At 37.6% G+C, this 15046-nt stretch overlaps 1 protein-coding gene across 3 annotated transcripts in view; it reads right to left on the bottom strand.

Moving 5' to 3' along the window:
• RNGTT (RNA guanylyltransferase and 5'-phosphatase) overlaps nucleotides 1-15046 on the bottom strand; it is a 171837-nt gene that overhangs the window by 58329 nt on the left and 98462 nt on the right. The gene's annotated exons all lie outside the window — the stretch shown is intronic.

The following is a 15046-nucleotide window of genomic DNA, read 5'->3' as shown; positions in this document are numbered from 1 at the left end:
ATACTGAAACATAAATTAAAGGAGCATCTGTTGCTTAAGAGAACTGAACTAGAAGTTGCTGTATTTATCATAAAAGAGCAATTTTCTCTTAAATTAAGACCTTTGCTTTAGCATGGTCTCTTTTATCATCCACTTTGGTTAATTAAGCTGCCATGCTGTTCATCCCCAGCTAATAGTGACAGTCAAGGCAGCTAAACTTTTCCTTACTTGGATATCATTCACAGCAGTGGAGTAAATCAAAATTAGCATGAACAGAGAAAAAGCAAAAGAAAAAACTGGGTACGTACAAGATGAGAAATTCTAGTTTTAGATCAATGAGAAAGATTATTTTAAGTTTATCTCATAAAAACAAACCTACAAAATCAAGAATGCCAGGTGTCTTTTGGTACCACAGTGATCACCATTCATTCATAGCACCCTGATCTTGTTTAATATTTACAAAATATTCAATTTACTGATGATAAGTACAACAGGTCTAGACCGAAAGTGAATTTTTTCTGAAAAAAGACTGAACAGTTATTCTTTCCAAAATAAATGCATCATATCTCTCATTACTTCCTCACAAAATGACTGTGTGATGTTTGCTAGACAACAGTCAGGCAAGCTTTACTTCCCATAGCTGAAACCAAAACCAGCTCCAAACAGCATTAGTCACGCATAGCAGAAATATGACAAAAATAACCTACTGAAAGCTCTTTTTGAAAACTGAACGTGGCTGTCTGAACTGCATCTACCAACTTCTTGACCACAGCCCCAGACTATACGAAAAGCTTCAGGCTTTCTGTTCAGGTTCCTATTCAGGACACTACAGTCATCTTTCAGTTGTTGGTACTGGAGTTGCCTACTCAACAACTATTCTGATCTTCTGCAGCTCTGAAGTGAATTTCTCCAAAACCGTCCCCTCAAAATCTGAGCAGAATTTAAATGATTTCTCTTGGACATTAGGAAAACATGCAGAAGAGGTTTCTGACCCCTTTTATCCATGCCTGTTCTCCTTCAATGTCTTTTACTTTATTCCTTTTCCCTGCTATCTTCTATTTGAAAACTGTCTACTGGAAAGCAACTTTCCTCAGTCACCCCTCACATCTAGAACTCTTGTCAAACCAAATCAAACATTCTTATTTCACTTGAATCAGGAAAAGTGTAAGACACAGTGCTATGCTAAAGGTATGTCTGTTTTTTAAACAACTTAACTTCTCTTCCCATCTTGTTCCAAATTTATATGATTTCTGGCCTGTAACATAAGTAGCTATTTGAGGAGAGTAGCTTGATTGCACACATTTACAAAAATAGGATATAAAAAGGTATAGCTTAAGAAGCTTAAAAAAAAAACAAAACAAAAACACAAACAAAAACAAAGCCAAAACCACTAAATCTTTCAGTAGTCCTTTTAGTTTTCTTCATCCCGCTGGCCTCAATCAGCCCTCCCTCATCTCTCTGCCTCTTCTCTACGTGCCAGTAATGAAATCTATTTATCTCTTTAGTTTTCTTCATTTAGATTAGCAAATTAAAAGTCTTAAAAAATGCAGGTATGAATATTTAACACTCATGCCGAATGTACTTATTGATATTAAATGGATAAGTCAACAGAATATACAAAACAAAGAAAAAAAAATCTCAAGAAACCACTTAATCATTTCAGATAATCATTTTTACATGCAGACTGCATATTCAAATACATTTTAAATAGCTTAAATTCCATTTCAGAGAAAAAAATGACTATTTTAGAATATATTCAACTGGTTGTGTGCACTGAAAATGAGAAATATGATGTAGGTGAATGGCACTGAGATCTCTTTGTCAGTCAAATTTTTCTGCAGTTTTCTTATATCTGATATTGCAAGAATAAGGAATTGAATTTTAAGGTATGTTCTGGGAATAATAATACAACATACAATGCTTGCAAAGAAATTATTGTTGCTCTCACTTGTCTTCTGACTTGGCAAACCTACTACAAGGTATTCATTACTTAGTTCGAATAAAAACTGTGAGGAACATTTTCACTTATGACAAATTTCTCCACAGGGTGAAAATTTAATTTATGAAACAAACTTTATAGCAGGCACCAAGGAACACAAAGTACAGCCGAGCAGCTGAAGTTGTTGGAACAGGTGTTGGTTGGTTTTGCTGTATGGAAGATTTGTCTCAGTGGTTCTTCATGCGACTTTTTAAGCATGACTGAGGTCTTCAATCACTCCATAAAAGTGTCATCTGTCAATCACATCTAACACTTTTATTAACCTTTTATTAAGCCTCTGTGTGGCATGGCTTCTATGTTATCGACTTGCAGTAATCTTCCAAGCAAGATTACTGGAGCATTTACAGTGATGGATTTATTAATATATATTCAAGTAATCAATTTCTATTTAAGCTACAGGTCATATTTTTGAGACCTTATGAGGTATTAGGACTAGATCCAGTCTAATTGACTCCAGAAAACAATGTCAGCTGATTTAATATATCAGTCCAAATAATCTCTTTACATATCACTCCTTTTAAGAGCAGCTAACGGTCTGCGGGACTACCAGTCTCAATTGAAAAACTTCCCATATTTTATCCAAAAGGTCAATTTGGACCATTTTGCATTCAAGATTACTGAACATTTTCTCTTAGTCGTAAACAGGAGGATTTGTTTCTGTCTGGAATGTAAATCCAGAAAAAGTCTGACATACTGAGGATATGAATTCTCATCAACACAACATAAACAGCCCTCTAAGTGCCCTGGTACTGAAATCCTGAAGAAACATTTGAAAACTGTGGTCAAAGGATCTTTGATCAGGTGGAGGCCAGCTATGTGTGGTGTCCTCTAGGGGTTAGTACTCTTTAACATCTTTATCAGTGAACCAGACAATGAGATCAGGAAATATGCTGATTTGCTATCAGCCAGCAGTGTGCCCAGGTGGCCAAGAAGGCCAATGGCATCCTGGCTTGTATCAGGAATGGTGTGGTGAGCAGGACTAGGGAAGTCATCCTGCTCCTGTACTCAGCACTGGTGAGGCCTCACCTCAAGTACTGTGTTTGGTTTTGGGCACCTCAGTACAAAAAGGACACTGAGATGCTGGAGCAGGTCCAAAGAAGGGCAACAAGGATTGTGAAGGGCTTGGATAATGTGCCTAAGAGGAGAGACTGAAGGAACAGGGGCTGTTTATTCTGGAGAAAAGGAGGCTGAGGGGAGACCTGCTTGCTCTCTTCCAGTATCTGAAAGGTGCTTACAGCGAGAGAGGGGTTGGTCTCACTGGTGACAGGACAAGGGGAAATGGCCTCAAGTTACATCAGAGTAACTTGTAGGTAGGTTATCAGGAAAAACTTCTTTACAGAAAGGGTTGTTAAGCACTGGAATAGGCTCCCCAGGGAGGTGGTTGAGTCACCATCCCTGGATGTGTTTAAAAACCATTTGGATGTGGTGCTCAGGCACATGATTTAGCAAGGGTTGTTAGGGTAGAATGGTTAGGTTGCAATTGGACTTGATCTTTATGGTCTTTCCCAACCTAAGCAATTCTATGATTCTATGACACTAAGCCACGAGTGTCCAAACTTTTGCCTTGCCTGAATGAAGAGGAATTGTCTTGGGCCACATATACACGACTGCTTTTAAAGCAATACCTCCTATTTATTTCCATGGAAACCACAAAAGAAATAATGAGCACAGTAACTCTGCTTGATTGAGCAAGTTTTCAGAAACAAAGCACTCAACATAGTTGTCACCATTAGCTATGCATTGTCACCAGAGATGAACAAGAGCCTGCATGCCATGTTCACAAAAACCTGCACCAACATGGGTGATCCACTGCTGAAATGCACTACAGTGCTCACACTTCCACTATTCAGTCTCCAGAAAAGTTCAGCAAGTGTCAGTAAATGACAGTGGGTGCAATTTTTCTTTTTTGAACAGAGAAATTCAACAACACACCTTTTCTTTTCATACCCACTTCCACGCCAGACACCACTTTTTCAGATTGCCCTTCTGCTGCCATCTGTCACAAGGCAACAAAACGCAACAGGATCTTGGTGGAAAAGTTCAGCCTCTACCGCCATACCACCAACACCTGCCTATGATGTCGTGTAACAATACAATGAAACAGGAGGCATTGCTGTTGGAGCAGCCCTCATGAAACATATACTAGTGTGATACTTGATCTTATTTTTCTGAAGTTAATGCATCAGTCTGGTTCAATGGCAGCAGCTGTGATTCTTAGTGAGTTCTCATGGTGCTCACCAGAGATTTTTTAAATAAGTTTTACTCTTCCTGTACTTCGTCCTTGACAACAGTTGCTCACAAATGTGCATACTGCAAAAGTGGTGACATAAACAAAGCTTGACTGTGAAGTGAGGGATATTCTGCTCTGTTAAGAGAGGCCTTATAGAAGTCTAGAAAAGAGACATGGTCAAATTTTTGAGTTGAACATCTGATTGCAACTCTATACATTCCATTTGAAAACTGCAAGTACTATTCATGTCAACTGAAAATGGATTTGCAAACATAAATTGATATTTTTGCAATACTGAAGCTTCTTCTCAAATTCATGCATCAAAATGGAAAGCACAGCTGCATGTTTTTCCACTGTTCACAGGACTGCGTGCATCAAAATTCATACTGTTATTTGCCATAACTTGAGTTAGCGCTGCACTGCATCCTCCCCACACCGTGGCTTGAGCCCAGACAGTGCTGATTGCACAGCAATTTTTGGTTGCTGTGAGCAATGGGTGTGCATGTGGCCACTGGTCAAGGAAGAGCTGTCACTAGGATGTGGGCCACACTGCAGGCTACGCTGGGTCACAGGTTTGGATGTGCCTGCAGTAGGCTGAGTGGTGTAGCTAACACAGAAGAAAGCAAGGGATGAAATCAGAGGGACCTGAATAGGTTTGAAAGGCCTACATGAACCCTGCTAAAACTCAAATACAAAACCTGACAAGAGAAACTATTTCATGATTGCTAATGAAAAACAGTGTTTTGACAGGATATATCTGCATACCTATAATTGCACTTCCATTTCCACATTTTTGACTCAAGTTTAATTAAAAAATTAATTGGCTGGCATGCCTGAAGGGGAGCTGAGGGGGATTTGTTATTTAAGATAGAGCTACATTTCTTGCCTTTGCTTCTTGAACCAACACAATGTAAAACAAGCCTCAGCTAAACTTTTTGTTCTATTATTTAAATATATTCAAGACCAGTCTCTGCCATTGTTCAAATTAGCCAAAGAGATGTCTATTGTCAACTGACAAATAACATGTTTCTGACTTCATAGCAGAATAGCTAACATTTAATACCCAATAAAGATACAGGTAATTTACAAGTATTTTTCCGTAACATTTACACAGATGAGCAACTGGATTTCAAGAACAGCTTACACAGTCTCCGGACTTCTACTATTGGATCAATAGGAGCAGAATTTCACAAAAATCCAGCTAAAAATGAGAATTCACCCAAAGGCCAAAATGAATGCCCTCCCCGGTATTTAGTAATGTATTGGCTGAGTCCATACACACAATATAGCAGTAGTAAGTTCTTGAATTTGAATGTTAAATGCTACATCAACTTCTTCAAAGATAAGCCAGAGCCAAACAAGAATTCTGCTTGTTAAGTATGTGAAAACTTCACCTTAGATGAATCACTACATACTGCAGACCTGTACTGCCTGAAGTTATTCTGTATTCCATTTCCAAAACAAAATGTGAAGCAATCTGTCTGAGATCAAACTACTCCCTAGCATTTTAAATATAGCATTCATAGCAAGATATCCTCCACACCACCCCCCAGATATGCATGTACATGACTACTCTTAAAACTTATCAGGTCACGTATCATTTCAAACACAAAGCTCTCAGTTCAATCTAACTTTTCCATCTAGTCTAACCACAAAAATTAGAATTCCACATCCAAAAACATACATTAACAAATCAGACACTAACTAAAATAGCTTTACAATACTGGACCAAAAGATCTCCTTCAGTCCTTTCAAAGTCACACAGACCAAGCCTTCCAGCAGGCTACCAACCACAAATCCTTACATTTTTGCAACTCTGATGCTCACTCAGCATCCTCTCAACTTTACTTCCACCTTCATAATATTTTCTTTATTATTTTTACAATTAAGATGCCAGCACAACGCAGGTTTTCTCCCAGAGGAACACCAGTCCCTTTCTTTTCACCATTTCACAAACTCACTGACTTCTAATGTCACCTACCTCTGTTTCTTAAAAACCAAACTCAGCCAGTTAGGACTCGTCAGTCTGTGCTAGTGACAGAAAAGCTTTTCTGACATCAGGATAATGGGCAGAATCAAAAGGCTTCCCAGTCCCATATTGTCAGGTAGGTCCACACAGGTCACATGGAATAAGTTTGTGTTAGTATCCAGTGATCCACATAAGCACTGTGAGACTAACTGGTGGCTTCCTCGTCACAATGAACCCCAAGCCCCTGCCCTGTCCCAAGAGTAATTAGTCCTATTTGTACCCTTCCTCCATAGGTGTACATGGAGGCGGTAACCCCTTTTTCCCCTCCCTACAAGTTATGAGAAAGGCTGACCCTCAGAGAATACAGTTCAGTTGTCCAAATTACTTTTGCTGACACCATTTCTTCATATATTCTTCCCACTCAATTTCAGGTTTTGCCTAAAGCCGTGCATTGTCCCAGCATTTGTATTCAATGGATAATTCAGTAGAAAGATGAAAGCCTGGGCAACGGAGATGCTAACTGCCCATAGCGAGAATGAAGTTTCTCTTGAGGCAGCTGCTTTCAGCTACCACATGGTATAGACTTTGCTGTTTAGTATTCCGTAGGAGGAAGAGTGGAGTTAATCTCTGGGACTGCATTATGGGCAGACAGTCTGGGCTGCGAGGTGTTGGTGACTCACCATGAAGACATCCACCTCAGAGACAGAATAACTTCAGCCAGAAGTCTAGACCAAAAAAAAATGGATCAGTTCTCCTAGCGACGGAATAGGAAGAGGTGGTAGCATGACCAAGTGAAAGGTTCTTGTCTTATCAAGAAAAGGTTTCCTTGACAGAGGTGGCTCATTATCTAACAAAGCCTAAGAAGCCAGCTCTATCTCTCAAATCTTTATTAAATGTCATTCTCCTTAAGTACAGCAGCAGCATCTAACATAGGCTTTTTCAGCCTTCCACCTCCAAATGACGGGAAGCAAGCAAATAACCCAGCTCTTTAAATTTTCCCAAACAGCACACTGCTGACACTTAGCATCTATACTTCCCCACTGTGTACCATTCAGAACCAGCCCTGAAAGAAATCTAGGATCGGGGAAGATCTGCTTGGAAATCTATCCCTGTCCCAAAGACGTATGGGTACCATTGGGAAGTAAGGGACAACAGGGTAGAGGTAGAAGGTGATGGAGTTAACCAAGGCAACTGCTGAAGTTCTTTTGAATCATCAAATGTCATTTGCCACAATGAAAATGACATCAGCGCTTAACCACACTGAAGATACACTACAATTAATGTTTCTCAAGTATGAAATATAAATCTTTATGTGTCTGATAGTTTAAATTTCCAAAAAGTTACCTTGCTAGTTTGTATTTTAACACCAAAAAGAATCTTCTACAATTAAATGTTATTCTGATATTTAGTCAGTCTTACCAGGATAAATACACTAAAACACACTAGAATACTTCCAAGTTCACAAACAGTAAGAGATTTGTTACGCTGTGAAATCTACCCATTTCTGCCACAAATATTTTTCTATGTTTTAACTAAGCAGTTTGCAAATAATTTGGTATTTGTTGTGATGTGAAGGCTTTCACTTGAATGGAAAAAGTTAACTATTGCAAACCAATAACATCAACAAATCTGCTTCTCATACTCACTCAAAAAGTGTTTTTTTTCTGAAGAGCTCTACTTCACTCTCACACTTACTTATATTCACGTGGTAGCCACTACCCTACCCAATCCAATAGTTTGCATACAGCTGTATAAACATAAAGACTGAACAATTATCAAAAATGCTTATTTATTTTCTTGCACTGAAGACCCTGCATCATTTTAAAGAACCAAAGGGATCAATTGTAATTGACTGTTTCAGGCCAGACCTGATCAAGAGATGAGCTGAAGGAAGAGAAGTTGCTAATATTGGCAGAATGTGTGAATAAGTCACATCAATGGATCAAGAAACCACAAGATGAAAGTCAGCCATTGATTCAATTGCATGTTCGTAGACTTTTAAGACAAAAGTATCACTGAGTCATCTCAGTTGCACATAGGACAAAGGAGCTTGAACAACCATGCTTATAATTCCCAATCAAATGACAGCATATCTTCATGACATATACTAAGCAATGAAGAAACAACATGTACTTAGGGAGGTTACCATGATTGTTTATTACAGCCAAGGTTAAAAACATATGCTTACTTCTACAGCAAAAGCCTCTGAATCTTGTAATGGTTTAGCTCAGGCTGAAGACCAGCTCTCCCTTTAATTACTTCCTTTTGTGAAGACAAAATGATTAAGCCTGACTGTCACTGCATAGGTAATTTTCAATTTGGTTAATGTATGCATGCATTTTCATTGCATAATTTTGTCAGTCTTTGAAGAGTAGGCAACAGAACTGAACCTACCATGTTCCAATGTCATTTTTCACTGCTTAAGTATATAGAAATGTTAAGAAAAACAACACAACAACAAAGACATTTAAGTATTTTGTATTAATTTGCACTTAAAATGCATTAAAATGCAAGTTGTCAGAGCAATAACCTCAGCTGTGTAGCCAGTTAGTGCAGTTGCTCTAAGATACAGAGCATAACTAGCTGTATTTAAGCACTGTCTAAAGATTAAATTACCCAGATTGGCCTATACTACTGATCCTTTGGGAACCTGGCCAAGATTACTATAGAAGTTAGAAATTATAACATGACTACACACGCACAAAAGCGTGCACATACACAAGCATGCACAAAACCTCATACACAGAAGTAAAAAAAAAACAACAAAAAAAACACCCAAAATATGTTCAAATCATTCATCTTAATATATCTTTTTTTTGTCAGTCTTCCACCAAAATAGAAAAAAAGCAAAAAAAAAAAAACAAAAAAAAAAACCAACACAAAGAAATACACTGAAAGCTACGTGAGGAAATAAGTTATTGCACTGGCAGCTAATCTGTGACTCAGCCTCCAAAAGTATTTGTCTTCTGTCCATTCTAGCCTCCCATTGCAGTTCCATCTCCTGCTTTTCAAAGTGCCCACAGAAGTAACTTATATCTTCATCTTCCTCGTAGCCTATCACTGTGATGCCCCACCCTTCCCCATAAAACCTATTTTGTCTGGTAAAAAGATAGACAAAAGGGCTCCAGAAGAATCTAGGTTATTGACAGGTAGATGCGATTAATGCTTTTTCCTGCTGCATATTGAGCAGGATGTTCAGAACTGGATGAAAGAAATATAAATACCAAGCTGATCACCATGTGGTGGAGAATGTCCAGCTTCTCTTAATAATCCCTAAAGCAAACAGATTAGACAACGACATTGCTTCCAGAATACAAAACTCATTCCTAACTCATACCCTTGAAGGTGAAGGTAAACTACATTGTATGCTATAGCATTTACGGTGTTTGGTGGTGATCAACTGGTGATCAGTGAATCACCTGCAAGTTTTATCCCTCATACAACAGGAACAGCTGCTTTGTTTGTTAGCAGTCTAGGAGACAAAGAATAAGGTCTTTCATGAAGATGTTTGACATTGTTTCTGTCTAATCTCTTGAAATTTTAGAGCAGGCAGGCTTCTGTTGTTGTTGTTGTTTTGGAGAGGGTTTTTTGAGTGCTTTTTCTCCCCCTATAAATATGACTCATTCGTCCCTGCAGTTATATAGGAACGACACTAAGCTGACATTTCTGAGTACTCTTACAAGTAATCAGGTGGGGCAAAACTGTTGGGTAAACACCAGCACTTTCTGAACATCTGTCACTTTGTGAAAGGCATTTTCATAGTCAAAACAACAGAGAAGAATTTAAACACAGAACGGAAAATACAGGGACACACAAAATGGCTACAAAATTTATACCACCATAAAAAATTATCCAAACCCTTTTCAGCTTCATGCGAACACTTCAATACCCCTGCATCAAACCCATCATCCACCACAACCTGTGTCTAAGCACAGACAGATGGCCGGGAGGCTCTATCTGAAGATGATAACAAAAGTAAATTGCTCTTTCAAAAACAAGAACAGCAAAAGAAAATACCAACCCAAAATATCAAAACCCTCTTAGCTACAAATCACAGAAAATGATAAATGCTTCTTTTAATGCTCAGTGTTTTAAATTACCGATTCAAGGCACCTTAAAAGTCAACACTCATCCTCTCTAAACTTCAGCTTTTTACCTGGTTCAGTAAATTCAATGGAATACAGAGACATGCTGATACTCTATAAATATTTGATCAGCTTTAATATAAGGTTGTTAATGAATTCCAAACATTTTACAGTGTACTGTTGTCTCATAATAGAAAGTAAATTCTTAGACCGTAACTTGTGAAGCTCATAAAAAAAAGATGAAAAAGCAGCTTCCTTGGCTAAGCTCAAATCATTTAATGTACACAACTAAAAGGATGACAGAGCCAGCTGATGATAACAAAGTTTTAAATGACTCATACTTGACAGTGAAGTCATAACACTGCTTCAACTCCATATACTCAAGCAGATCTGTGTATGTTCTTCCATCCCTCCTCCACTTTAAAAAGTAAAATAAATAAAATAAATAACATGTTCTAAGACACACTAACTTAGGTGTACTCCAGAAATTTTTCCATTAGAAATCTGAAATACAAACTAGTAATTGTATGTCTTAATCCGTGAACATTGGTTAGTCAAAAGTAGCAAGTTCTACTGAGAAAGTTTTTGTCTCCCATGAAAATGTGAAGTGAAGCTACATGAAGTAGAAAGAAAAGGGCTATAATCAAAATGACTTCTAAAATATTAAGCCTGACTGTCAGAGCATTCTGGAAAGGAAAATATGCTACTAATATGCATTCATTTAAATAGTGTTAGATTATGTTTCATACTAAGGATTTTAGCACTTGAATGCAAATAAGGTTTGTAAAGTTAACCTGCATGAAGAAATTATACCGTTAATATTTTAGCAGTTATTTTTCAATTACTTTTTCCAGAGGTGCCTCTGAATATCAAGCTAATGCAATATTTATATTGAACATTTTGGTCATTATTGGGCTAGATGTCCGCTACTCTTGCACTTTAATTCAGCTTTATACCTCAAGCTCCATTAAACATTTCGTTTCATAACTACGCTAATAGCTTTTCTTAATATTCCATTAAGCAAAGAGAAAAATGTGATCAACATTTTCTTCGTAACTAACTTCATTTACATATTAATCCTTTTAATATTTGATAAATTAAGTTCAGTTAACATCCAAAAATACATGTTTACAGCCACCAGAATATGGCAGCTACAAAATTACTCACTGCTCGTGGCTTTTTTTTCAGCACATCTCTGCAAGCAGCAGAAACCTATTCTCATATACTCCCATTTGTAGCCATCCCTTCACTTAATATTATGAACTCAAACTAGAAACATCAACATTTGGCCTGAAGCAAAACAGAACAAATAAACAGCTTCAGACTGTTGGCTAATATTCATGACCCACAGTGGTCAAAACGATGTCTGCCATCAATTCTAACCTCTGTATTTTGAACACAGGGAAATTAAAGTAACTGTATAAAGTTTACATTCTCCTGCCATTGTGATAACAGAAATGCACTGACAATATACTTCTCTTGGTCAAAGGAATTCATGATTTACCATGTCTGCTGCTCAAGGTAGTTTTAGATAACTACTGCTTATTTTAATATAATTTTCCTAACCTTCACCACCTAGAACCTACTGACTCTTTAAATACGAGCTGTGCAAGTCTCCTGGATAAACAAATGCAATAATGCAAACAACTCAGATACTTCACTTAGTCTTTTGTTGCTTTCTTTACCTCATTCTTACTGATTTCAGTTTGCATCACTTGAAGTGACATCAAGCTGTAGCCACAGTGCAATCTGTTACCAGTAATCCAATGTGACTACAGCAGACTACTGCATTTAGTTCTCCAGATGATTTTTTTTTTTAATTAATATAACAAAAAAAAGATCAAATCTACATAATTTTTTACTCAGCCATATATTTTTAGTATTTTTTCCCTCTAGGTAACTGAAAGGTTATGACAAGGTAGGGGTCTGCCTCTTCTCCCATGTAACTACTGATGAGACTAGAGGGCATGGCCTCAAGCTGTGCCAGGGGAGATGCAGGTTGGATATTACAAAGAATTTCTTCCCTGAAAGAGTGATCAGGCGCCAGAATGGGCTGCCCAGGGAGGTGATGGAGTCACCATCCCTGGAGGTGTTCAAGATACATTTATATGTTGTACTGAGAGACATGGTTTAGTGGGGAAATATTGGTGGTGGATCATTGTTTGGTTGGAGTAGATCCTCTTAGAGGTCTTTCCCAACCTTGGTGATGTTATGATGCTATAAACGCAACCCAGAGGTAAGAATCTAAATAATCTGAAACAACTGTCCAGACCTGGTGAGAGATGGGCTAAATTAAGAGTTTCACCATTACATCAAAGACTTCATGAAATTTGGACTGAAACTAATTTTCTTCATTGCCATCCGCTTTTTCTCCTTAAACAAACAGACACTCCTCTCGAGCCATCAGGAAACCATTTTCTTTCTGAAAACTTTGATGCAATTATTGCTAAAAACTGGCACTAAGATTATCATTACTTTTACCCTCAGGTACTTTTTTAAGCAGGTGATAAGGAGTAGAATTTGGTCTAACTTAGGCGCAACAGAGACAGTGGAATTCTAGGTGCTTAATGTTTCTCCCAGCATAGAAAGGTCAGCGTACAAAGCTATCTATACATTTACACACTTCAATTCAGAGCACAGGACTCCCTGTCATTTGCCTGCCCTCAATGAACACAGGTAGTACTCAGGCACTTTCTTTGCAAAAACTAAATCTTTTTTTTTTTTTTTTTGCTACTTTTTTTTCAGGCTTAATTAGGTATTAAAATACTTAATAGAAACACAGTGTTTCAACTGACGATGCTGCAGTTTGGACTGCAAAACAAAACAAAAAACCCTCTAGTCAGTTACATTCCCAGGAATCACAGCAAGGATCAGTTGATACTTCTTGGGTGTACAAACAATCTCATAAAAAATAATGTATTTGTTTTTAATTCTTCAAATTTTAAATGTTAATAATCTCATTCCATTTTATGTTTAAGATGACTCCATCCACCTACTGAGGTTCGTTTGAGACATTATCTCTTAATTCACAGATAGATAAACTGAATCCCTGGAGGCATTCAAGGGAAGCCTGGAGGCTGTGGCTCTGGGCAGCTTGATCTAGTGGATTTCAACCATGCCCATGTCAAGGGGTTGAAATTAGATGATCTTTGAGATTCTTTTCAACCCAGGCCATTATATGATTCTATGATTATAAAGATGAAGGGACAAGTGAATAAAACCGTTGGGGAAGCCAAGATAACACAGAAGAACTCCTCGCCCAATTCAATTTTTTCCCCCTTTTCTTTTTAGTCCCTCAGAGCAATTCTACTTTTCCCAGTGAAACAGTCTATGAAAGAGTCTCAGGAACATCATCTTCCTTCCTATTCTTCATGTCACAATATTTCTTTGAAGAAAACTTGAATGAAGCCAGTGATATAGGAGAAAACATTAATTTTCACCCCATAAATTGCTAAGTGTGGTTTCTTCATTACATTAATGGTTTATGAACCTTACTCTTTTTATTTTCACATGGTTGGATGTTGTGATGTATCAGCCTAAAACTCCTCTTATTTCTTAAAGCCTGATGGTCCCAATCTCTCTTCACCTTCTTTCCATTCAGCTTCATTACCTTTGCCCCAACTCAACATTTAATGCTGTCACTTGAATTTAATGCAGACAGAAAGAAGTCCATCTCTCAGAGGACAAAGGAACTGATTTCTTTGACTATGCTGTGATCAAAGGTTCCTGGAAATCTCACTACCACCAGACTCGATCAGCAAGAAGCACACACTGCTTGACTTCTTCCAACAAAAGCATCCTTGTTGTAACACAGAATCTCCATGAAATAAAGCCCAGGGCTCTTGGATGGCTCACTACAATAACCTTATTTCTAAGCTGGATAATTTATCAGTATTAGAGACCACATTCGCAGCAGCTATAACCTGCACATTTAAGGCTTCATCAGAACATCGGTTTTGATAACACTTTTCTCAAGCTACAGTGAGCATCAGAATACTACGAATATTTCAGGAAATCACCTTGGAGAGTTCATGAAGATTAATGAAAATTACCAACGCTAAACAGAAGACACAAACATATTTCAGACTACTTTGTCAGGAATGTCAATCTTGGAAAAGAAGAAAGAAGCCTTACATCAAGAGGCAGACAGTAAACCAATCTGAACATAAGGAGAGACGTACAAGTATAAACTAAGAAATTGCAGCGTGCTGATCTCAGACACAGTCTAATTTCTCTTCTTTAATTCCAGAGTGAAAAAGTCCCTAGAGCAGAAGAGATATGCATGAAAGATGATACACAGAATTGCCAGCAGCATTTTTTGAACATGTTGCCAAACGTATGTTACATAAAATTGTCATTAAGAGTTAGCTTATTACATTTTACAAGGCTACAAATCTCCTTGAATTAAATATTCATGAGTCTTGCTTAGGAATACTGAATCTTGCAGCGTTTTAAAAGAAACAACAGAAATTTGCCTTCTAAACTACATATTCCAATACATAAATTATAAAAATGATGAGTTTTAATTATACGGAATTCATCATTATGTATCGAGATTAAAATAGCAGAAAGTGTATTTTATACCCTTAGCTTCACAAGGAAATATTTATACAATTTTCTCAAGATCAAAAAAGTAAATCCAACCAGTGGAACACAGCATGTACTCCACAGTCCTTTGGCTTTCCTAGTAGAAAGCTGAAATGCTTGGAGTTGAAAAACAGAAAGAAAAAGTACACTAAAGTACACCAGCATGTATGTTCTCTTTTAAGCGGTCTGCTACAAGA

Source organism: Coturnix japonica, chromosome 3 (assembly GCF_001577835.2).
Source record: "Coturnix japonica isolate 7356 chromosome 3, Coturnix japonica 2.1, whole genome shotgun sequence".
Classification (NCBI taxonomy): domain Eukaryota; kingdom Metazoa; phylum Chordata; class Aves; order Galliformes; family Phasianidae; genus Coturnix; species Coturnix japonica.
This window is presented reverse-complemented; position numbering and strand designations above follow the sequence as displayed.